This window comes from Salmo salar, chromosome ssa16 (genome assembly GCF_905237065.1).
Source record: "Salmo salar chromosome ssa16, Ssal_v3.1, whole genome shotgun sequence".
Lineage (NCBI taxonomy): Eukaryota > Metazoa > Chordata > Actinopteri > Salmoniformes > Salmonidae > Salmo > Salmo salar.
The window spans coordinates 5,128,767-5,154,198 of record NC_059457.1 but is presented as its reverse complement, the minus strand read 5'-3'; the positions used below and the strand labels follow the sequence as shown (position 1 = coordinate 5,154,198).

Below are 25,432 nucleotides of genomic sequence, written 5' to 3'. Positions count from 1 at the left end.
CACCATGTTTTTCATCGGACAGAGGAGAGATTGTTTTTGTTTGTTTTAATGTTAATTTTGTGCAATTCTACACATTTTGCCATGGGGCGTAGAGAAAATGTTGCAGTTTTAAAGCAAGTTTTCTGCTATTCTACACACTTTGCCATGGGCAGAGAGAAGATTTAGCAATTTTATAACAAATTTCATGCAATTCTACAAATTTTTCCATAGGGTAGAGAGAAATGTTTGCAGTTTTTAATATGATATCTGAGTGCGAGTGACTAACAAAATCAATGCCCCACCCGGTTTAGATAGCTGGCTAGACTTATTTACCAATCTAAAACATTTTTGCTGACATCAGCTAAGTGAGTGACTATCAGTGACTGACATAACAAGAGGAAAAACTGCTGATACACAACCAAATTTTGAAAATGCACCTTGTGTATTCTACTATTCTGACTCTCAACAGTAAGTTGAGATACAGTATGTACAGTCAGGTCAATAAGTATTTGGACAGTGACACAATTTGCATCATTTTGGCTCTGTATGCTAACACAATAGATTTGAAAGGAAATAATCTAGATGTGCTATAAGTGTAGACTTTCATCTTTAATTTTAGGGTTTTATCAAAATTATTGTATGAACCGTGTAGAAATTACAACCATTTTTATACATAGCCCCCCAATTTTAGGGGCTTAAAATGAATTGGACAAACTAACATGTTCATAAATGAAATTGTTAGTTTTAATACTTGGTTGCAAATCCTTTGCAGTCAATGACTGCCTGAAGTCTGGAACCCATAGACATCACCAGATGCTGGGTTTGTCCCTGGTGATGCTCTGCCAGGCCTTTACTGCAGCTGCTTCAGTTCCTGCTTGTTCTTGGGGCATTTTGCCTTCCGTTTTGCCTTCAGCAAGTGAAATACATGCTCAATTAAATTCAGGTCAGGTGATTGACTTGGCCATTGCAGAACATTCCACTTCTTTGCCTTAAAAAGTATTGGGTTGCTTTCGCAGTATGCTTCAGGTCATTGTCCATCTGCACTGTGAAGCACCGTCCAATGAGTTTTGAAGCATTTGGCTGAATCTGAGCAGATAATATAGCCCTAAACACTTCAGAATTCATCCTGCTGCTTTTGTCAGCAGTCACATCATCAATAAATACAAGGGAACCAGTTCCATTGGCAGCCATACATGCCCACACCATAACACTACCTCCACCATGCTTCACAGATGAGGTGGTATGCTTCGGATCATGAGCAGCTCCTTCCCTTCTCCATACTCTTCTCTTCCCCTCATTCTGGTACAAGTTGATCTTTGTCTCATCTGACCACATGTTGTTGTTTCACAACTGTACAGGCTTTTTAAGATGTTGTTTGGAAAACTGTAATCTGGTCCTCATGTTTTTGAGCCTTACCAATGGTTTACATCTTGTGGTATACCCTCTGTATTTACTCTGGTGAAGTCTTCTCTTGACTGTTGACTTTCACACAGATACATATGTTCTTGATCTGGCCAACTGTTGTGAAGTGGTTTTTCTTCACCAGGGAAAGAATTCTTCTTTCATCCACCACAGTTGTTTTCCGTGGTCTTCCGTGCCTTTTGGTGTTCCTGAGCTCACCAGTGTGTTATTTCTTTTTAAGAATGTACCAAATAGTTGATTTGGCCACACCTAATGTTTTTGCTATCTCTCTGATGGGTTTGATTTGATTTTTCAGCCTAATGATGGCTTGCTTCACTGGCAGTGACAGCTCTTTGGACTTCATATTGAGAGTTAACGGTAACAGATTCCAAATGCAAATGACACACTTGAAATCAACTCTACACCTTTTATCTGCTTACCTGCAAATGAACTAATGAGGGAATAACACAGACCTGGCCATGGAACAGCTGAGCAGTCAATTGTCCAATTACTTTTGGTCGATTTTAAAAGGGGGGGACCACATATAAAGGAAGACAGCTAAAATAATAATAACTTGGTCAATGTCCAAATATTTATGGACCTGACTGTATATTTCTGCCCATTCCTGTTCTAGCTAATGTGTTGTTGTTTTGTTCTGACCTGGCCTGATTGCAGCCAGGGGCCACATCCATACAAATGTCTGTGCTATTTAGTCGAGAGGGCTAACACAAGGTCTCTTATTTAGCCTTTTCTCTCTTCTCATTCCGTATGCAGCAAGAGAGTGGCGGTGGCCTCAGACCCTTTTGGGTGGATCCAGTGGAAAACTCTAAGGGTAGGTAGTGTGAAACTGGAACCCGACCTGTTTTCGGCGGCTCGCCTACATGGAATGCTAATGCAGCCCACATCTATGGTCTTTTCAAAGACTTGGTTCTGCCAAGGGGCCTGGGGGCCTGGGACACCAAGTAGCAGCAAGCAGTGAGACAATCGCTACACAAACACAGAAGCACAGACCCGTAGGTCGACATCTCATTACACAAACGCACCATGCAGTACAGCATAGGCCCATAGCACAGTGCTGGCTCATAGCTAGGGACAGCAAGTAGCAGGCAGCAGAGAGACAAGCATTTCACAAACGCGCCAGCAAGCAGCACAGCACAGTGCACAGCACAGGCCTTCAGCACTGTGACACCAGCCACAGGGCTAATAAGTGGTTTAATTTATGGTTACACTGTTGGAAGGGAAAGAGGGAAGGAACGAGTCAGAGCTCAAGGTTTTGTTGTCTTCTCCGCCTTAGTCATTACCTCTCGCTCTGGCCCTCGTCTTCTTTCGCTCACTCATTCCCTCACTTGCTCTCTCTCTCTCTCTCTCTCTCTCTCTTTTTCTCTCTCTCTCGCTCAGTCTCTCTCTCTCTCTCTCTCTTTTTCTCTCTCTCTCTCTTTCTTTTTCTCTCTCTCTCGCTCAGTCTCTCTGTTTATTCTCAGTACACCATCACCATCAGAACTCATTTAAAGGAACAACAGTGAATTCTAAATGAGTGTTTAATCAATAACGACCCCGGTGTTGGCCGTGACTTATGTTATTAAAAATGACAGTAATAAATAATAGCCTGTAGTACACATCCCGACCTTCATCGGATCGATTCCACTGAGCACAACAACAACTTCGCATTGAAGAACAACGTGATTGAATGCTGAAAGTTTTCAGAATAACATGGTGTATAAACACCGCTTCAAACGATCCAAACCTTTCCAAACAATGGACATGATAAAAATGTGACTGGATATTTATGTAGGTAATTGTGTTAAGATGGGGAATCTAATAACATACAGCCGGCTTGAGATGGAGGGGGCACATTGCCATGGTAGAACAACAAACAAGGTATATTGAATTATGGGGATAATAATGGGGATGTGCTTGTCTGTTGCAATGGAATCAATACAAAAGTCCCAAAAGTGAGAGGGAGTATACGTGTCGCCATCCTAAAGAAAACGTTGACAGTATCTGAAAGATTTTGAATAGCATTTGAACCCAGGTCTGTTTGCTAGCTGTGGCCCATCTCCCTGCATGAGAGTGAGCTGTGTTAATGCTATGCTTCCCATCCTTGCCAGGGATAATGGGATTTCTGGGTTTTAAATGCACTTCACTCCATCCGGAGCCAGCAGGAAGGGAAACTATTGATCCACAAACGATTTACCTGTCCGATCTAAGAGAAGGAAAACAGGACACTCTAAATGTATAATGAAGCTTCCTCTAAGAGCACTACTCTGTCCCTCTGTAGTCTGTATTCCCGCCACGCTCCATTCTGGAGGTCTTTATCTCTCACTCTCTCACTCACTCTCTCTCCCCCTCTCTCTGTCTCTCTCTGTCTCACACACACACACACACACCTTTTCCTCCCTGGCTACTAGCTGGCCTTAGTATTAGCTTTCCATCTGCAGCCTCTAACTCACAGACCCTCCCCTACTAAAAGCAAGAGGTCACACAACAATAGAGCTTGTATACATACACTACTTGACCAAAAGTATGTGGACACCCCTTACAATGAAGTGCTGTTATTGTGAAGTGGAAACGTCTAGGAGCAACAGCTGCTAAGTGGTAGGCCATACAAGCTCACAGAACGGGACCACTGAACGCTGAAGTGCGTAGCGCGTAAAAAGTTGTCTGTCCTCGGTTGCAACACTCACTAACTACCGAGTTCCAAACTGCCTCTGGAAGCAACATCAGCACAATAACTGTTTCTTCAGGAGCTTCATAAAATGGGTTTCCATTGCCGAGCAGCTGCACACAGGCCTAAGATCACCATGCGCAATGCCAAGCGTCGGCTGGAGTGCTGTAAAGTTTACCGCCATTGGACGGTGAGCTGTACATGCTTCACCATCCTGCAGTTTGACAGACAAATCTGGGTTCGACGGATGCCAGGAGAACGCCACCTGCCCCAATGCATAGTGCCAACTGTAAAGTTTAATGAGGAGGAATAATGGCTGGGGCTGTTTTTCATGGTTCGGGCTAGGCCCCTTCGTTCTAGGGTAATCTTAATGCTACAGCATACAATGATATTCTAGATGATTCTGTGCTTACAACTTTGTGGCAACAGTTTGGGGAAGGCCCTTTCCTGTTTCAGCAAGACAATGCCAATGTGCACAAAGCGAGGTCCATACAGAAATGGTTTGTCAAGATCGGTGTGTAAAACTTGACTGGCCTGCACAGAGCCCTGCCCTCCACCCGATCAAACACCATTGGGATGAATTGGAACTCCGACAGCAAGCCAGACCAAATCGCCCAACATCATGGCAAAATTCATTTGACACCCCTGCTCTAGTTAATATGCAGTATGGCCGGCCTGTCGTCTGTCACTCAGACGCAGGGTGAAAAAACCTATATCATTACCATAAAGCCTTTTGTCCTTGGCTGGTGTTAAGAAAACTGATTGGCCAGACTACGAATATGCCTACTCTTCAACAAACACAGATTCAAGATTCAAACAAACGCAAGTTGTCCCGCAAAGCCAAGACGGTACAGTCCAGCCTCACGGCTTTGCAATCTGCCACTGCCTCGCCGCTCACTCACACCTGTGAGCATTCATCATTTATCCTTACAGGCACAGCTCGTTCCTAACACTTGTCTTGGACAATTTACACAACTGAAATGACTAAAAACACATAGGTAGGCTAGATGATACAAATAATGGAGAAAGTGTAGGATGTGTAGAGCAAAAACTGTAACATCTTATGTTTCACAGAATCGTGGCTGAATGATGACATGGATATTCAGCTAGCAGGATATACGCTGCACCGGCTAGATAGAACAGCACACTCCAGTAAGACGAGGGGGAGGGGGGGTCTGTGCATATTTGTAAACAACAGCTGGTGCACGACATCTAAGGAAGTCTCTAGATTTTTCTCACCTGAAGTAAAGCATCTTATAATAAACTGGAGACCACACTTTTTGCCAAGAGAGTTTTCATCTATACTTTTCGTGGCTGTTTATTTACCACCACAGATGGATGCTGGCACTAAGACCGCAGTCAGTCAGCTGTATAAGGAAATAAGCAAACAGGAAACTGCTCACCCAGAGGCGGCGTTCCTAGTGGCCGGAGACTTTAATGCAGAGAAACTGAATTCAGTTTTACCTAATCTCTATCAACATGTTAAATGCGCAACCAGATCACCTGTACTCCACACACAGAGATGCGTACAAAGCTCTACCTCGCCCTCCATTTGGTAAATCTGACCACAATTCTATCCTCCTGATTCCTGCTTACAAGCAAAAATTAAAGCAGGAAGCACCAGTGACCCGGTCTATTAAAAAGTGGTCAGATGAAGCAGATGCTAAACTACAGGACTGTTTTGCTATCACAGACTGGAACATGTTCCGGGATTCTTCCGATTGCATTGAGGAGTACACCACATCAGTAACTGGCTTTATCAATCGAGGACGTTGTCCCCACAGTGACTGTACGTACATACCCCAACCAGAAGCCATGGATTACAGGCAACATTCACACTGAGCTAAAGGGTAGAGCTGTCGCTTTCAAGGTGTGGGACTCTAACCGGGAAGCTTATAAGAAATCCTGCTATGCCCTCCGACGAACCATCAAACAGGCAAAGCGCTGACACTCGTCTTATGTGGCAGGGCTTGCAAACTATTACAGACTACAAAGGGAAGCACAGCAGCGAGCTGCCCAGTGACACGAGCCTATCAGACGAGCTAAATCATTTCTATGCTCGCTTCGGGGAAAGTAACATTGAGGCATGCATGAGAGCATCAGCTGTTCCGGACGACTGTGAACATGTCCCTGATTGAGTCTGTAATACCAACATTTTTCAAGCAAACCACCATAGTCCCTGTGCCCCAGAACACTAAGGCAACCTGCCTAAATGACTACAGACTCGTAGCACTCACATCCGTAGCCATGAAGTGCTTTGAAAGGCTGCAAATGGCTCATATCAACACCATTATCCCAGAAACCCTAGACCCACTCCAATTTGCATACCGCCCAAACAGATCCACAGATGATGCAATCTCTACTGCACTCCACACTGCCGTTTCCCACCTAGACAAGGAACACAAGGAACACCTACGTGAGAATGCTATTCATTGACTACAGCTCAGCGTTCAACACCATTGTACCCTCAAAGCTCATCACTAAGCTAAGGATCCTGGGACTAAGCACCTCCCTCTGCAACTGGATCCTGGACTTCCTGACGGGCCGCCCCCAGGTGGTGAGGGTAGGTAGCAACACATCTGCCACGCTGATCCTCAACACTGGAGCCCCTCAGGGGTGCGTGCTCAGTCCCCTCCTGTACTCCCTGTTCACCCACGACTGCGTGGCCAGGCATGACTCCAACACCATCATTAAGTTTGCAGACGACACAACAGTGGTAGGCCTGATCACAGAGAACAACGAGCCAGCCTATGGGGAGGAGGTCAGAGACCTGGCCGGGTGGTGCCAGAATAACAACCTATCCCTCAACATAACCAAGACTAAGGATATGATTATGAATTACAGGAAAAGGAGGACTGAGCACGCCCCCATTCTCATCGACGGCGCTGTAGTGGACCAGGTTGAGAGCTTCAAGTTCCTTGGTGTCCACATCACCAACAAACTAGAATGGTCCAAACACACCAAGACAGTCGTGAAGAGGGCACGACAAAGCCTACTCCCCCCTCAGGAAACGAAAAAGATTTGGCATGGGTCCTCAGATCCTCAAAAGGTTCTACAGCTGCAACATTGAGAGCATCCTGACTGGTTGCATCACTGCCTGGTACGGCAACTGCTGGCCTCCGACCACAAGGTACTACAGAGGGTAGTGCGTACAGCCCAGTACATCACTGGGGTTAAACTGCCTGCCATTCAGGACCTCTACATCAGGCAGTGTGAGAGGAAGGCCCTAAAAATTGGCAAAGACCCCAGCAGTACTGGCAAGCGGTACCGGAGCGCCAAGTCTAGGACCAAAAGGCTTCTCAACAGCTTTTACCCCTAAGCCATAAGACTCCTGAACAGGTAATCAAATGGCTACCCGTACTATTTGTATTGTGACCCCCAACCCCTCTTTTACGCTGTTGCTACTCTGTTTATCATGATGCATAGTCACTTTAACTATACATTCATGTACATACTACCTCAATTAGCCCGACTAACTGGTGCCCCCGCACATTGGCTACTCGGACAATCTGCATTGTGTAGCGCCACCCGCCAACCCCTCTTTTACGCTACTGCTACTCTCTGTTTATCATATATGCATAGTCACTTTAACCATACCTACATGTACATACTACCTCAATTAACTCGACTAACCGGTGCCTGTATATAGCCTCGCTACTGTTATTTTTCACTGTCTTTTTACTGTTGTTTTTTATTTCTTTACTTATCTATTGTTCACCTAATACCTTTTTTTTAATTGCGCTGTTGGTTAGGGCCTGTAAGTAAGCATTTCACTGTAAGGTCTACACCTGTTGTATTCGGCGCACGTGACAAAAAAACACTTTGATTTGATTTAATTGAGACGCAGCCCATGCAAAAAAACAGATATCTCTAGATTATACTGACGGATTTTGATGGTGATTTTTTTATTCTTTTAATTACTTAGTATTTTAATGGAAGTATCTCTGTTCCATCTCCGAATAAGAGAATAGAAAGCACTGTTGAATATGCATGTGTACATGATAATGAGGACAGATTAGTAAAGAGGGATTAGGGTTTATCTAAATAGGCTAGAACATTACAGGAACACATCAGGGCCTGTATTCACAAAGCCTTTCAGAGTAGGATCACACACCAGGAGCCATTCTAAGCTCGAAAACAATGTCAGATATTGGCTCTGGTGTAGGGTGGGTGGCTGGATCAATTATCATATCTCAACAGCAGAGATGAGGTATCCCACTGGGCAAAAACTGATGTCTGTCTGTGCCCAGTGGGATGTGACTAGTGTTTGAATAGAGTTGGCAATACCAAAGAGAAGGATTTATCCATCCATCCATCCAAACCCACAAACCACTAATCAGCTGAAGAACCTATGTGAGAAAAGTGTGAGAAAAGTAACCGTTCATATTTCTGCCTAGGTTTGTTAGCCGCATAATATTTAGACCAGGATTCAACATTCAACAGATCATCTGCTTGTGTTTATAACATTTTTGTGACACTGTGACTGCCAATATATGAGAACAGAAACAATTTGAGGTCCCACTACTCATCAGGATTTATGTAACTCTTTGTGCATTTGGTGCATTTTGATATAAATAACCTAAATGTGCATTTTCCAAATATATTCTGTTTTGACAATGTATTGAACTAAATCTAGGCCTATGATATCCAGCTAAACAGATGGTTCCAGCCTCCCCATTGAGAATACAGCCCACACAGCCAGTGTAATGTAACGTGATCTTTCTGCTCCGTCAAATGCTAAGCTAATACACATGGGTCAACTGGCACTTTAACACTTTAAGCACGATGTTAATTAACATGTCCATATCATCCACATTAGGAGACTTAAACTTGACCAACTAATTAGACAACAAAAAAAGCTTGACCCTGTTGACTTTATCAGAGCAGTCACTTTTCCTTCTTATCATTGTTATGGAGCATAACCTCTTTAACATCGGGCTATAGTGACCAAAATATAATGAGCTATTTGTAGAACAGAATTGCTTTTTAAGTTGTCAGAGAAGGAAATTTAAAATAGTTGAGCCAAGCCTTGTGTGTGTGTGTGTGTGTGTGTGTGTGTGTGTGTGTGTGTGTGTGTGTGTGTGTGTGTGTGTGTGTGTGTGTGTGTGTGTGTGTGTGTGTGTGTGTGTGTGTGTGTGTGTGTGTGTGAGAATAGGGGCTTGAGAGAGATAACATCAGAAATGAAATGCTGAAAAACAGCACTCCTGAGTTGCAAAATGCAGTGCTCAAATTGTTTAACATGGTATTAACTTCTGGCTGCTTTCCTGATGTCTAGAAACCAGGGGCTCATCTTCCCTATCCACAAAAGCGGAGACAAATCAGACACCAATAATAATTACAGGGGAATTTGCGTAAACAGCAACTTCGGAAAAGTTTTCTGTAGCGTTTTGAATTCAAGAATTCAAACTTTTCTTCAAGAAAAAAATGTAATAAGTAAATGTCAAATTGGCTTTCTCCCCAACCATCGTACTACTGACCATATATACACCTTACACACACTAATTAATAAACACGTCCACCAAAAAAAAGAGGGCAAAATCTTTGCTTGCTTTATTGACTTTAAAAAAGCACAAAGGGATATTCTATCAAATTCTCCAAAGTGGGCTTGGTGGTAAGGTGTATGACTTAATAAAATGTATGCACACAGAAAACAAATGAGCAATAAAAATCAAAAACCAAAGACCAGAATTATTTTCACAACATTGAGGGGTGAGACAAGGCTGCAGTTTGAGTTCAAATCTTTTCAACATTTATATAAAAGAATTAGCAGACATGTTGGACCATTCTCCAGCCCCAGAACTCACACTATTTGACACAGAGGTAAAATACCTGCTATATGCTGATGATTTGGTACTTCTGTCACCAACCAAATAAGGTCTTCAACAGAACCTTAACATTCTAAAGCAATATTGAGATAATTGGGCCCTGGCAGTAAATAAAAATAAAAACGAAAATTACGATTTTCCCTCCAAAAAAGAGATATCAGAAACACTCATATAAAGTCACCCTGAACAACACCATAATTGAACACACAAAAAAATACTCATACCTTGGTCTGACCATATCTGCATCGGGAAACTCGTATGGCAGTGAACGCACTCAAAGAAAAAGCCTGCAGGGCATTGTACGCAATAAAAATGAAATTATTCAAAATCAACATTCCAATTAGAATTTGGAACAAAATATTTGACAGTGTAATCCTACCAATAGCTCTTTACGGAAGTGAGGTTTGGGGGCCACTCAATAAACTGGACTTTAAAATGTGGGACAAGCATCCAATTGAAGCCCTACATGCAGAATTCTGTTGGAAAATACAGAATTTCTCTGGAATTCTGTCCAGAGAAATACACCAACTAATGCATGTAGCGCAGAATTGGGCCGCTTTCCAGTGAAAATACAGAAAATATCATTAAAATGTTGGCTACATCTAAATTCAAGTCTGCAATTTAAAGCACTTCAAATCCAAGAGCTGAGCCCAGAAATGAGCCCTCTCGGTCAGCTGGTGTTGGACTAACCAACCAAGCTGACACCAGCACTGCTTCGAAATAAATATTTCCAATAAACAAAATTATGAACCAATCAAAGGACTCATATTTACAACATTGGAAAAACGAAACAAAATCCCAAAGCCGACTAAATTGCTATCTGATTATCTCTACTCTGTCAGAGATACGAAGCAGAGACATATCCTTACCAAGTACAGACTGAGTGACCACCGATTGGCAATAGAAACCGGCAGACATAAAAAGACATGGCTACCCAAAGAGGAGCGTGTATGTGGTCACTGCACGACAGGGGAGGTAGAAACAGAGATGCACTTTCTCCTTTACTGTGAGAAATATTCCTCACCAAAAGATTCATTATCCACAGAAATGACTACATTTATTCCAAATTTAACTTATTAAACCCAGATGAAAAACTAAAAATACTCATGGGTGAAGGAGCAATGGCTCCTCTTGCAGCCAAATATGTACTTACCTGCCATAGGCTGAGGGATACTGGATAATAACATGTGCATAGTAAATACTAACGTACTTATTGTTATTATTATTGTTGTGATTATCATTCCAAATAGTAGTGGAATGGGTAGTAGGGTGATGGCAATGATAGCAGTTTAATGATGATGATGATGATGGTGGTGGTGGTAGTAGTAATGGTGATGGTAGTTGTTGTACTGATGTAATGGAGAAGATGACAGTTATTTAGTTATAAGTTAGTTAAAGTTTAATTTTCCATGTTTCGCTTTTTATATATATATATATATAAAGTATTTGATCCCCTGCTGATTTTGTACGTTTGCCCACTGACAAAGAAAGGATCAGTCAATAATTTTAATGGTAGGTTTATTTGAACAGTGAGAGACAGAATAACAACAAAAATATCCAGAAAAACGCATGTCAGAAATGTTATAAATTGGCAAACGTACAAAATCAGCATGGGATCAAATACTTTTTCCCCCCACTGTATATGTATGTATATATATATATATATATATATATATATATATATATATATATATATATATATATATATATAGAGAGAGAGAGAGAGAGAGAGAGAGAGAGAGAGAGAGAGAGAGAGAGAGAGAGAGAGAGAGAGAGAGAGAGAGAGAGAGAGAGAGAGAGAGAGAGAGAGAGAGAGAGAGAGAGAGAGAGAGAGAGAGAGAGAGAGAGAGAGAGAGAGAGAGAGAGAGAGAGAGAGAGAGAGAGAGAGAGAGAGAGAGAGAGAGAGAGAGAGAGATCTACTTCCCAAAGATGTACTTTGTATTGTTAAAGCTAAAAATATCTACATAGGAAGTCAAGCGACGAATCAGAGAGGTTCAATCCTCTGTCAAATTTAACCCAGTTACAAACCCAAATATAAGGTACTGTACAACCAACAGTCCAAGTCTGGTGATGTTTGCATGAAGATGTTATGGAAAGCAATGCTCTTTTACCAACTCATAGTACTGTACAACCAACAGTCAGTTACAAACCCAAATACTGTATGAAGTCACCAACAATCATCATCATCTGATGTTTGCATTAAGATGTTATAGAAAAGCAAGGCTCTTTTACTGTATTGTATTGAATGGGGTGGTTCGAATGGACTATAGAGTCATCAATAATTGATTATAATTATTATAACATGATTTCATCACTACTTCTATATGGTTGCATTCCAAATGTCCCCCTATTCCCTAAACAGTGCACTACTTTTGACCAAATCCCTATGGTCCTTGGTCAAAAGTAGTGTACTATAAAGGGAATAGGGTGACATTTGGGGATGTGTCCTATGAGTGATATAGGCCTACTAGACAAACACATGTATCAGTTACCATCAACCCCTCTACACTCTCAGAAGAAAAGGTACTAACTAGAACCTAAAACAGGGGTACCCTTTGAAGAAGCCTTTTTGTTTCCAGGTAGAACCCTTTTTGTTCCCGATACAACCCTTTTGGGTTCCATGTAAAACCCTTTGCACAAAGTGTTCTATATGGAACCCAAAATAGTTTTACCTGGAACCAAAAAGGGTTCTACATGGAACCAAAAGGGGTTCTACATGGAACCAAAAAGGGTTCTCCTATGAGGACAGCCGAAGAACCCTTTTGGAACCCTTTTTTGTTGTTGTACCAATACATTCAGCCAATACAGCACCAGACGTATCTGACATTCATCAATGTCATCTTATTTACCCTATGAAAGCGACAATGGAGGCAGATATGGAGTCAATTTCCCAAAGGTCCTCTTTGTCTAATGGAGCATTATCTTAATGAAAGGCGGCAATCTGATGTAGAATGAGACGTCTCGTTGGCAGATAGACAACTTGGAGGGACTACCTCTATATGACCGAGGAAGTCTCAGCGCTTTATCAGCAAACAGAATCACACTGATGAGGACTGGGGAACGCACACACACACACGCACACACATTTTACGAGCTTCAATGCCAAAAAGACACATGACATACAATTACATGACATTGTAACAAATCTTCCTCAGGTATTCTGATTGTGATGCATTATTCCTTTATAAAGTCATTTCACCTAAAAACTGTTATCCATAAAGTCAGTCTATATCAGTCTATAACCAGTAAATGACAAATATCACTTTCAAACCGCCTTGTGATATTGAGAACGAAGAATATAAATTTCAATGGGACTTTGATATCGTAAAAAAAGCTGATCGCCTTTCCTGACTGTTGTATTTTATATCCCACTCCTCTGCAGGGCTATGTTACCTATCATAGTCCCACTCCTCTGCAGGGCTATGTTACCTATCATAGTCCCATTCCTCTGCAGGGCTATGTTACCTATCATAGTCCCACTCCTCTGCAGGGCTATGTTACCTATCATAGTCCCACTCCTCTGCAGGGCTACGTTACCTATCATAGTCCCACTCCTCTGCAGGGCTACGTTACCTATCATAGTCCCACTCCTCTGCAGGGCTGCGTTACCTATCATAGTCCCACTCCTCTGCAGGGCTACGTTACCTATCATAGTCCCACTCCTCTGCAGGGCTAAGTTACCTATCATAGTCCCACTCTGCAGGGCTACGTTACCTATCATAGTCCCACTCCTCTGCAGGGCTATGTTACCTATCATAGTCCCAGTCCTCTGCAGGGCTACGTTACCTATCATAGTCCCACTCCTCTGCAGGGCTACGTTACCTATCATAGTCCCACTCCTCTGCAGGGCTATGTTACCTATCATAGTCCCACTCTGCAGGGCTACGTTACCTATCATAGTCCCACTCCTCTGCAGGGCTACGTTACCTATCATAGTCCCACTCCTCTGCAGGGCTACGTTACCTATCATAGTCCCACTCCTCTGCAGGGCTAAGTTACCTATCATAGTCCCACTCTGCAGGGCTACGTTACCTATCATAGTCCCACTCCTCTGCAGGGCTATGTTACCTATCATAGTCCCACTCCTCTGCAGGGCTACGTTACCTATCATAGTCCCACTCCTCTGCAGGGCTACGTTACCTATCATAGTCCCACTCTGCAGGGCTACGTTACCTATCATAGTCCCACTCCTCTGCAGGGCTACGTTACCTATCATAGTCCCACTCCTCTGCAGGGCTACGTTACCTATCATAGTCCCACTCCTCTGCAGGGCTACGTTACCTATCATAGTCCCACTCCTCTGCAGGGCTACGTTACCTATCATAGTCCCACTCCTCTGCAGGGCTGCGTTACCTATCATAGTCCCACTCCTCTGCAGGGCTACGTTACCTATCATAGTCCCACTCCTCTGCAGGCCTACGTCACCTATCATAGTCCCACTCCTCTGCAGGGCTACGTTACCTATCATAGTCCCACTCCTCTGCAGGGCTACGTTACCTATCATAGTCCCGCTCCTCTGCAGGGCTACGCTACCTATCATAGTCCCACTCCTCTGCAGGGCTATGTTACCTATCATAGTCCCACTCCTCTGCAGGGCTATGTTACCTATCATAGTCCCGCTCCTCTGCAGGGCTATGCTACCTATCATAGTCCCACTCCTCTGCAGGGCTACGTTACCTATCATAGTCCCACTCCTCTGCAGGGCTACGTTACCTATCATAGTCCCACTCCTCTGCAGGGCTACGTTACCTATCATAGTCCCACTCCTCTGCAGGGCTACGTTACCTATCATAGTCCCACTCCTCTACAGGGCTGCGTTACCTATCATAGTCCCACTCCTCTGCTGGGCTGCGTTACCTATCATAGTCCCACTCCTCTGCTGGGCTACGTTACCTATCATAGTCCCACTCCTCTGCAGGGCTACGTTACCTATCATAGTCCCACTCCTCTGCAGGGCTACGTTACCTATCATAGTCCCACTCCTCTGCAGGGCTGCGTTACCTATCATAGTCCCACTCCTCTGCAGGGCTGCGTTACCTATCATAGTCCCACTCCTCTGCAGGGCTACGTTACCTATCATAGTCCCACTCCTCTGCAGGGCTATGCTACCTATCATAGTCCCACTCCTCTGCAGGGCTACGTTACCTATCATAGTCCCACTCCTCTGCAGGGCTACGTTACCTATCATAGTCCCACTCCTCTGCAGGGCTACGTTACCTATCATAGTCCCACTCCTCTGCAGGGCTACGTTACCTATCATAGTCCCACTCCTCTGCAGGGCTACGTTACCTATCATAGTCCCACTCCTCTGCAGGGCTGCGTTACCTATCATAGTCCCACTCCTCTGCAGGGCTACGTTACCTATCATAGTCCCACTCCTCTGCAGGGCTATGTTACCTATCATAGTCCCACTCCTCTGCAGGGCTAAGTTACCTATCATAGTCCCACTCTGCAGGGCTACGTTACCTATAATAGTCCCACTCCTCTGCAGGGCTACGTTACCTATCATAGTCCCACTCCTCTGCAGGGCTAAGTTACCTATCATAGTCCCACTCCTCTGCAGGGCTGCGTTACCTATCATAGTCCCACTCCTCTGCAGGGCTACGTTACCTATCATAGTCCCACTCCTCTGCAGGGCTACGTTACCTATCATAGTCCCACTCCTCTGCAGGGCTATGTTACCTATCATAGTCCCACTCCTCTGCAGGGCTACGTTACCTATCATAGTCCCACTCCTCTGCAGGGCTATGTTACCTATCATAGTCCCACTCTGCAGGGCTACGTTACCTATCATAGTCCCACTCCTCTGCAGGGCTATGTTACCTGTCATAGTCCCACTCTGCACGGATACGTTACCTATCATAGTCCCACTCTGCAGGGCTACGTTACCTATCATAGTCCCACTCCTCTGCAGGGCTAAGTTACCTATCATAGTCCCACTCCTCTGCAGGGCTATGTTACCTGTCATAGTCCCACTCTGCAGGGCTATGTTACCTATCATAGTCCCACTCTGCAGGGCTACGTTACCTATCATAGTCCCACTCCTCTGCAGGGCTACGTTACCTATCATAGTCCCACTCCTCTGCAGGGCTACGTTACCTATCGTAGTTCCACTCCTCTGCAGGGCTGTGTTACCTATCATAGTCCCACTCCTCTGCAGGGCTACGTTACCTATCATAGTCCCACTCCTCTGCAGGGCTACGTTACCTATCATAGTCCCACTCCTCTGCAGGGCTACGTTACCTATCATAGTCCCACTCCTCTGCAGGGCTGTGTTACCTATCATAGTCCCACTCCTCTGCAGGGCTACGTTACCTATCATAGTCCCACTCCTCTGCAGGGCTATGTTACCTATCATAGTCCCACTCTGCAGGGCTACGTTACCTATCATAGTCCCACTCCTCTGCAGGGCTATGTTACCTGTCATAGTCCCACTCTGCACGGATACGGTACCTATCATAGTCCCACTCTGCAGGGCTACGTTACCTATCATAGTCCCACTCCTCTGCAGGGCTAAGTTACCTATCATAGTCCCACTCCTCTGCAGGGCTATGTTACCTGTCATAGTCCCACTCTGCAGGGCTATGTTACCTATCATAGTCCCACTCTGCAGGGCTACGTTACCTATCATAGTCCCACTCCTCTGCAGGGCTACGTTACCTATCATAGTCCCACTCTGCACGGCTACGTTACCTATCATAGTCCCACTCTGCAGGGCTACGTTACCTATAATAGTCCCACTCCTCTGCAGGGCTATGTTACCTATCATAGTCCCACTCTGCAGGGCTACGTTACCTATCATAGTCCCACTCTGCAGGGCTACGTTACCTATCATAGTCCCACTCCTCTGCAGGGCTACGTTACCTATCATAGTCCCACTCCTCTGCAGGGCTATGTTACCTATCATAGTCCCACTCCTCTGCAGGGCTACGTTACCTATCATAGTCCCACTCCTCTGCAGGGCTATGTTAGCTGTCATAGTCCCACTCCTCTGCAGGGCTACGTTACCTATCATAGTCCCACTCCTCTGCAGGGCTACGTTACCTATAATAGTCCCACTCCTCTGCAGGGCTATGTTAGCTGTCATAGTCCCACTCCTCTGCAGGGCTACGTTACCTATCATAGTCCCACTCCTCTGCAGGGCTACGTTACCTATCATAGTCCCACTCCTCTGCAGGGCTACGTTACCTATCATAGTCCCACTCTGCAGGGCTACGTTACCTATCATAGTCCCACTCCTCTGCAGGGCTACGTTACCTATCATAGTCCCACTCTGCAGAGCTACGTTACCTATCATACTGAAAATAGAGATGTGTGGACACATTAAAGGCTGCAGGGCTGGAAGTCACACATCCACACAAACACTAAAACACACACTAAATGCACCGATTTACCTCTTCAAGTTCAGTGCCTTGAAAATAAGTGATCACTTAAAGATAACAACTAGCCCTTCTAAGCCCTGGCAACAAACTAAAGCAGCTGAAATCATTGGACACAGGTAGGCACTAGGCAACACAGAAGTGCCACCAAAAATGTTATCTGAATTCAAAGCCGCAAACCATCATTTGGCCTCCCTGTGGGGGTGGCGATAGGAAAAGTGGGGTTGAGGAGAACCCATACAGAGAGAGAATGACAAGCCTGTAGCACATACAGTAGTGGTGTGTGGGTCAGCGTTTTGTTTACCCGCATCCACCCGCAATTGCTAATAACCCATCCGCAACCCGCCTGACTGTATGTGATAAAGTGAAGATCTGAGGCCCGCCCCCTACCCTAACCTGCAAATCTAGATTTTTTTTTTACAGCGAGCACAGGATTTAGATATGTCTCTGCTTATAATTTTTAACTTTTTGGTAGGCTATTTGTTAGTCAACTTGTCTATAATTAAATAGGCTACATGCAGATTATCTTCTGTCATTAGCCTATATGCTGCCATAGAAGACTAAATAAACCCTTGCTCAACATTATAATGTAATAGATAGATAACTAGATTGAAACATTCATTCTGACATTGATCAAGTTTTCTCTGTCATCTCTGCTTCTTTCACGGAGCAAAGACGTTTAGGGACCGGGGATAAAATGCAAGATTTTCTCTGCAAAATGTTCAAATGACATCAGTTTGACCGGTTGTAAAGAAAGCTGTGAAAACGACCCAACATGTTTCTGATTAGATTTCTGTTCGACTTGGATGCATATTATATATGATTAAAATACTATCAGCTTTATGATGCTGATAAAGACAGCACCTCTACAGGCATTCACATTCTCTCAAGATGCTGAAAGAAAGAAATCATATTTATCCACTCCTGTTCCTGAGTCAAAATGTAGCTTACTTTTGGTGTATAATTTTACTGCATGAAATGCTTAATTCTGCAGGAGTTCATATTAATGCTACAATATGTGAGAGGTTATAAACCTATAGTCAGTGTCCAGATTTCAGTTTCCATTTAACTCATCTGAACAGTAGGCTACATTCCCCTTGACGTGCCATAGGCCTATTTTAAGTCCCCGTCTTGTGGCTGTTGAATTTGTATAGCGCCTCACAATCATCACATCACAACACTGCTATCATCCTCTCTTACCACTTCAACAAATATTTTCCCAAACATTACTTTTCTGGCCCTCCCTTCTCTTTAGTTTCAACTCTCCATTTCACAGCTTTTCTTTTAGTGAATTAAACGCCGATATTGTCATTTTTGCCTCTGAGGATCGACGTTAACTTTTCTGCCCATTCCCAAAAACATTTGGAGACTGGCTTGTAGGCTATTTGGCACACATGTAGATAGGCCATAAGCTTACGCACTAATGCCAGATAGCCTGAAATAATGAAAGAAAAACTTCCATGTATCCTACAAATATAAATTGCACAAGAATTATACATTCATATATTTTTTTAAGGTCTTGTTTTCTCTTTATTCAATCTGCCCACCCTTCATCCACACAATATTTCATGATACTAAACCCCCCTGCCCTGCGGATATAACTGCGGGGACAACGGGTTATGAGTCAACCCGCACATCACTACCATACAGTACATATCGGCAGTGGGGACAATACGCATACAGAGATAGCAGTGGGGACAAACTGACGACCTTATTTCTCTCTCTCTCTCTGGGTTTGAACAAATAACTAAATGGACCAACCCTTCTGATACATGAGCGAGAAGGACAACCCACAGACGTAGAGAATGACAGGCCTGCGGCACTGACAGAGATGGCAGTAGGGACTAAACACATACAAAGATGAGAGAGAGAGCACAGAGAAGGCAGTAGGGACGGACTGAGGGCCTTTCTCCCCCTCTGGATTGAACAGAGGAGGGGTCTGTCTCCGAGCAAACAGAAGAAGAGGCAGAAGAAGACGTCATGTCTCTCTCACAAAGCTAGCCAGCTAGCGGTACCATTAGTGGTCCTCTCTTTATTGATGGAGGTTTGGTGAAATTTCTGAGCAATCTGAAGAGACCATCAAGACAAGAGCGTCACATGTTTGTCAGCGGGATAAGGAAAGGGGAAAGGGGTTTTGCCCCATCGTTACAGCACTTAGGCTTAGAGCTGTGTGTGGGGGTGGGGGTCTGTTTGTCTGTGTGTGTGTGTGTGTGTGTGTGTGTGTGTGTGTGTGTGTGTGTGTGTGTGTGTGTGTGTGTGTGTGTGTGTGTGTGTGTGTGTGTGTGTGTGTTAGGCTTGGGCAGTATACCGTATATACCGTATACTGGGATGGTTTTTCAATACCATCAATACCGTTAATACCATATTTCATTTTAATATTTGTAGCTACTTTTTAAGTAAATACCAGCAATCATCTTGTGCAATACGTTAGGAGATAAAGAACATTGTATTCTTCCTTTCACCTGTCACATTATTATGAAGCTTATGGTAGTCCCCAGTCAAGTGTCACGTGGTGTTTGTTTACAAGCACACAGCGACAAGAGACCGGAGCCTTGTGAGTCACTCACTGTTGTGCAGAATGCACCAGGTGATCTAGTTACAGTATGGACTTCACAACTAAATGTTTGCCAGCTAGATATCTTACAACTATTAAGTTAACTGTCTAAAATGTGCTGAATGCTCCACAGTTTTGCATTTAGTTTGCTAATTTAGTAGCTAGTTAGCTAAGTGGTTAGAAGAGAATCCCCTCCTGGATCAAGAACCTTGCTGGCTAATATTATTTTTTTTGCATGCAGCACACTGGGAGTAGCAGTGGAGGCTGCTGAGGGGAGGATGGCTCATAATAATGGCTGCAATGGAGCAAATGGAATGGTATCAAACATGGCGGCAGGTAGCCTAGTGGTTAGGGCGTATGGCCAGTAACCAAAAGGTTGCTAGATCGAATCCCCAAGGTAAAAATTTGTCGTTCTGCCCCTGAACAAGGCCTGTTCCTAGGCCGTCATTGTAAATAAGAATTTGTTCTTAACTGACTTGCCTAGCTAAATAGAAATATGGATACCATTCCACCTATTCTGCTCCAGCCATTACCACAAGCCCAATTAAGGTGTTATTTATTTGTATACTTATACAGTTTAGGTCAGAAACTGTACAAAATGTTTGCAATGCGCTCGTTAGCATTTGGTTAGCATTCTCTATGGGATTTTACATGTACATGTTAACAATGCTAACTTTCAGATTAAAGAGTATCAGTGGGGTTTGAAAACAGCGGCGCCTGCGTTCAGTGCCGGTATTACCGTATATCCCGGTGTAACAATCTGGATACCACCCAAGCCTAGTGTGTGAGTTTGCTTATATCCTTAGTCTCTTGAGTAAGTGTGTTCATTTTGAAAAACATTCAGATGGGCTTAAAATTCTGGAGATGTCTTTCTTTGAGAGTGGCCAACATTGCTTTCCACGTGACCAAATAAACATTGCCTAACAATCTACCCCCTGCTGATGTCAAATACCAGGGCTGCCAGTCACTCTGAGTCCCAGACCCAGAGTACCTTCATTATCAAACCCAGATCTCAAAAACCGACTATATGAGTTCTCTGACCAGCTAATGCTTTGACTCCCTAGGGCCTTTGGAAAGCTTGGATTTGGGGAGGGATATCTTGGGACAAATCAAATCTCACAAAAAGTCCTTGGAATGACTTTAATCTCAAATGGCAGCCATCCAGGAATTCAACTTCCCTGCTTTCTAAATCACTGATTTAAGACTAAGAGGGTTAGTCAATTTGTTATGGAGCTGTACCAATTCAGTAATATCACACAAAAAGCACCACATTTCTGAACCGAAGTAGTCCTACAAAAAAAAGAGCAACACTCAAAGTATCGCAGTCTGAAAATACACATATGGTTCATGTTTTGATGATGTTGCAATTGTGAGGTTGGCATAATGCCTAATAGGCAAGAAGACAGAATAATAGACAAGACTTTGTAGCAGGGCCAAGCTCTATTGTGTAGCCCAGGTATTCCCAAACTGGGGTATGCGTATCCCCAGGGGTACGCGCCATGCCGTCGGGGTACACCAAATAAAAATGTCATTTACATTTAAAAATAAATAAATAAATAAAAAAATATATTTTTTAAATGTTTTATTTTTTATTTATTGTAGTTTTTTTTCCTTCACATTTTCAAACAGTCCATTTATATCTTCCGACGGGGCTGTACATTTGAGTGAGTTTTTTTTCTCGAAGGAGTAGCCTCGTTTCACTGCCAAAGATAAAATTAAACCATCTAGTGTTCAGCGAAATAACAACACAATGTCAAATACGGGTAGCCTAGTCAAATAATTAACATCCAATCACATTAATCGTTACTCTCTCGCGGGAATTCCGCTAACGTTCCGTTTGTAACCAAACACAGCTGCTGCTGGGAGACATAGTGGAGTGGTAACGCGCGTGCAAGCAGTTGCTCCCGACGCCACTTGGGTCCACTGCAGTATCCACCGAGAGACTCTTGCTGCCAAGGGAATGCCTGACAGCTTGAAAGACGTTTTGGACACTACAGTGAAAATGGTTAACCGTGTTAAAGCAAGGCCCCTGAACTCTCGTGTATTTTCTGCACTATCTAATGATATGGGCAGTGACAATGTAACGCTTTTACAACATACAGAAGTGCGCTGGTTATCAAGGGGCAAAGTATTGACACGTTATTTTTAATTGAGAGACGAGCTTAAAGTTTTCTTTACTGACCATAATTTTCACACGACCGGCCTATCTGGGTGATTGTTTTTTCTCGCCTGAATGATCTGAATCTAGGATTACAGGGACTCTCCGCAACTATATTCAATGTGCGGGACAAAATTGAGGCTATGATTAAGAAGTTGGAGCTCTTTTCTGTCTGAATTAACAAGGACAACACACAGGTCTTTCCATCATTGTATGATTTTTTTGTGTGCAAATGAACTCAAGCTTACGGACAATGTCAAATGTGATATAGCGAAGCACCTGAGTGAGCTGGGTACGCAATTACGTAGGTACTTTCCCGAAACGGATGACACAAACAACTGGCTTCGTTATCCCTTTCATGCCCTGCCTCCAGTACACTTACCGATATCTGAACAAGAGAGCCTCATCGAAATTGCAACAAGTGGTTCTGTGAAAATGTAATTTAATCAGGAGCCACTGCCAGATTTCTGGATTGGGCTGTGCTCAGAGTACCCTGCCTTGGCAGATTACGCTGTTAAGACACTGATGCCCTTCGCAACCACGTACCTATGTGAGAGTGGATTCTCGGCCCTCACTAGCATGAAAACTAAATACAGGCACAGACTGTGTGTGGAAAATGATTTAAGACTGAGACTCTCTCCAATACAACCAGACATTACAGAGTTATGTGGATCCTTTCAAGCACACCCTTCTCATTAACCTGTGGTGAGATATTCACAATTTTCCATGAAAAAATAAGGTTTTATATGTAAGATGGTTAAATAAAGAGCAGAATTATTGATTATTATTATTATATTATTATTATTTGTGCCCTGGTCGTATAAGAGCTCCTTGTCACTTCCCACGAGCAGAATTGTGACAAAAACTGCCACTCATTCTTGTTTAACAAACGTATTGTATAGTGTGTGTGTGGCAGGCTTACAATGATGACAGAAAACAACATCTGAGAGTGCGCTGACCCTGGTGCTAGAGGAGGTACGCAGCTGGAGGTTGAATGTTTGAAGGGGTACGGGACTATAAAAAGTTTGGGAACCACTGGTGTAGCCAATGCATTTGGTCTCCTCTACTCAAGAGGTTCACCGACACCATGATAATGTCACAGATATAAATCAAATCAAATGTTATTGGTCACATAAACATATTTAGCAGATGTTATTGCAGGTGTAGCGAAATGCATATAGATGTGATGTGCCACACAAATCTGATTCTGCATGGGGGCTTCATCCATGTAATTCGGAAGGAAAGAGAAAAGTGTTGGAGAAAATAGGACTACAGGCATACAAAGCAATGTTGTTTAAGTGAGCCCCATGATCGGTTGCACATGGAAGGAAATATGTTTTTCTTTGCTACTGGCATTTCTGCTGGTGAGCCTTTCTCAAAGGATGCCCTATCTGGACCTATCTCTGGGTTCAGTTGTGTCACAAAAACACTGACAGAGGACTCCCCAAACCCAATGACAGCTCCAACTCCACTGAGGCTGCAAATTTGAAATGCATGATAGAGCCAGACACGTCTTGGAGGGCCAGTGACTGTTATGTAATGTGTTTCTCATATAGCTTCTCTGGCTGCTTTGACTGTGCTGAAACTGTTCCAAAGCAACGAGGGAAAAATGTACTGACATCATATTAACTTACTTTCGGGACTATTACACTGTTTCCATTGTGCCAGGCAAGCTCAATCAAGTAGCTGAAGTATCCGAGAGAAAAATACTACTTCAACCCAGGTCTGTTATGGTATACAGCAGCAAGAGCCCAGAGGAGCCTTATCATTCCTCATACACCAAGTCAGAATTTGGTCAGACTCGGGACAGCAGACGATGCATTACATTAGCAGTCCAGTTTATAGGATTCAGAAACCTATCAAAATGACAAGCGTCCCATGAAATCCTTCTGACAGTTCATGTCAGATTTATGAAACTGAATACGTTGGGTTGAATTGGCTCTTGGCCAACAGTCCAGCATGTCCATTGCATCTGTCATATTGAATCGTTTATACCTCATCTATTATAGTACAGACTCGGGCCGTCAGTGTAGTCTTCAGTAGCAAAAATACTGCGAAAACCCAGGCAGGAGACACGCCCATGACATGGTACCTTGGCTGACAACCTGGCTGACATTCTAGTGGTTGAGGTGATTTCCTGATGATGCTGTGATATGCTGTCGCCGTCTGTTGGGGCTCCAACTAATGAACCCAGCGACCTATATTTTCTGCTGCGGATAATTCATAATAAATCAAATGTTCATCTTGCAGTGATTGGTCTGTTTACAGTGAATCGCCGACTGTCTCTAAATCAATTACTAGGAAAAAATAGGAGAAGCATGAGATATCCTGCTGCCTAGTCTATAATAACCATATCCTAACGTATAGGGATAGATAAGCTACACCGGTAGGCTATTTTATATGTTTAAGGTTTGATGAATGTCATTCATTAACAACGCACACAGGTGTGTAGCTAATCATCCGTAATGTGGATCAAATGCAATCACACTATTCCTCCCTTCAAGACCATGGAGCCAGCGCACCGTCTTGTCTGTCCGTGCATGGAAAATGCATGCCACCAAAGTCACCCAGAATAACGTTTTATATCAATGTGCAAACAGCATCCATTCAAATTCATCTGTATAGTCTCAGTTTTTGCGGTCGGGAATAATAGAGCGAGAATGCAAGATGCACAAACTTGTCTAAATTGTACACGATTCTGCATTGCGGTAGGCTCCATCACTTCGTCCCCATCTCAATCATTGTAAACAACACTGATTCCCCTTGCTTTGCCCAGTGCTGCAAAGACACGGCTTTTCTAGGGGGATTTTTTTTTTTTTTAAATACATAGAATCGCTGAAGCTGCTCATCTTCTTACCTGCAATAGCTGAACGATCCGTCCGTCCGTGTATATTCACGACTCACGCCTGGATCATCGCCGGGTGCTCAGGAACTAGGAGCAGGGAAGAAACTGACAGGCAGCTACGTTTCTGCCTTTTCCTCTTCGATTGGACGGATGGCTATAGAGGGCGCTATACGGAACTTTCATTGGGCGACACGGAGGAGCCACCCAGTCCAAAATATGTGTTCATTACAGAATAGATCTGACCACATAACGGAGGATCGATCATAGCTAAGTGTTATTTGACATATTCTGCAGTGTGATGGTATCGTTTTCATTTTGCCTAAACATGAACTGTACCTGGATGATGTCAGTACTTCAATGAGAAAATGCAGTAGCCTATTTTAATATTGAATAGCATACCACTGGGCACAGACTTCAATTCAACGTCTATTCCACGTCTATTCCAACGTCTATTCCAATTTCATTGAAACTACGTGGAAATAAAGTTGATTCAACCAGTTTGCGCCCAGTGTGTAGGCATCATTATATATTTTAAAATGTGAGAACGACATTGCCTGAAGCAGTCTACGTGATTGGAGATATGAGAGAGATGTAGGCTTTTATTTTCTCCATCATGCATTATGCCC

At 43.6% G+C, this 25,432-nt stretch overlaps 1 protein-coding gene across 1 annotated transcript in view; it reads right to left on the bottom strand.

The window, feature by feature from the left end:
* The window catches only part of LOC106573085 (contactin-1a), a 127,148-nt gene extending 102,190 nt beyond the window's left edge, over nucleotides 1–24,958 (bottom strand). Inside the window, exon 1 of the mRNA XM_014147770.2 lies at nucleotides 24,819–24,958. The gene's annotated coding sequence lies outside the window, so the exon portion shown is untranslated. The remainder of the gene's footprint in view (nucleotides 1–24,818) is intronic.
* Between the last annotated feature and the right edge of the window lie 474 nt (nucleotides 24,959–25,432).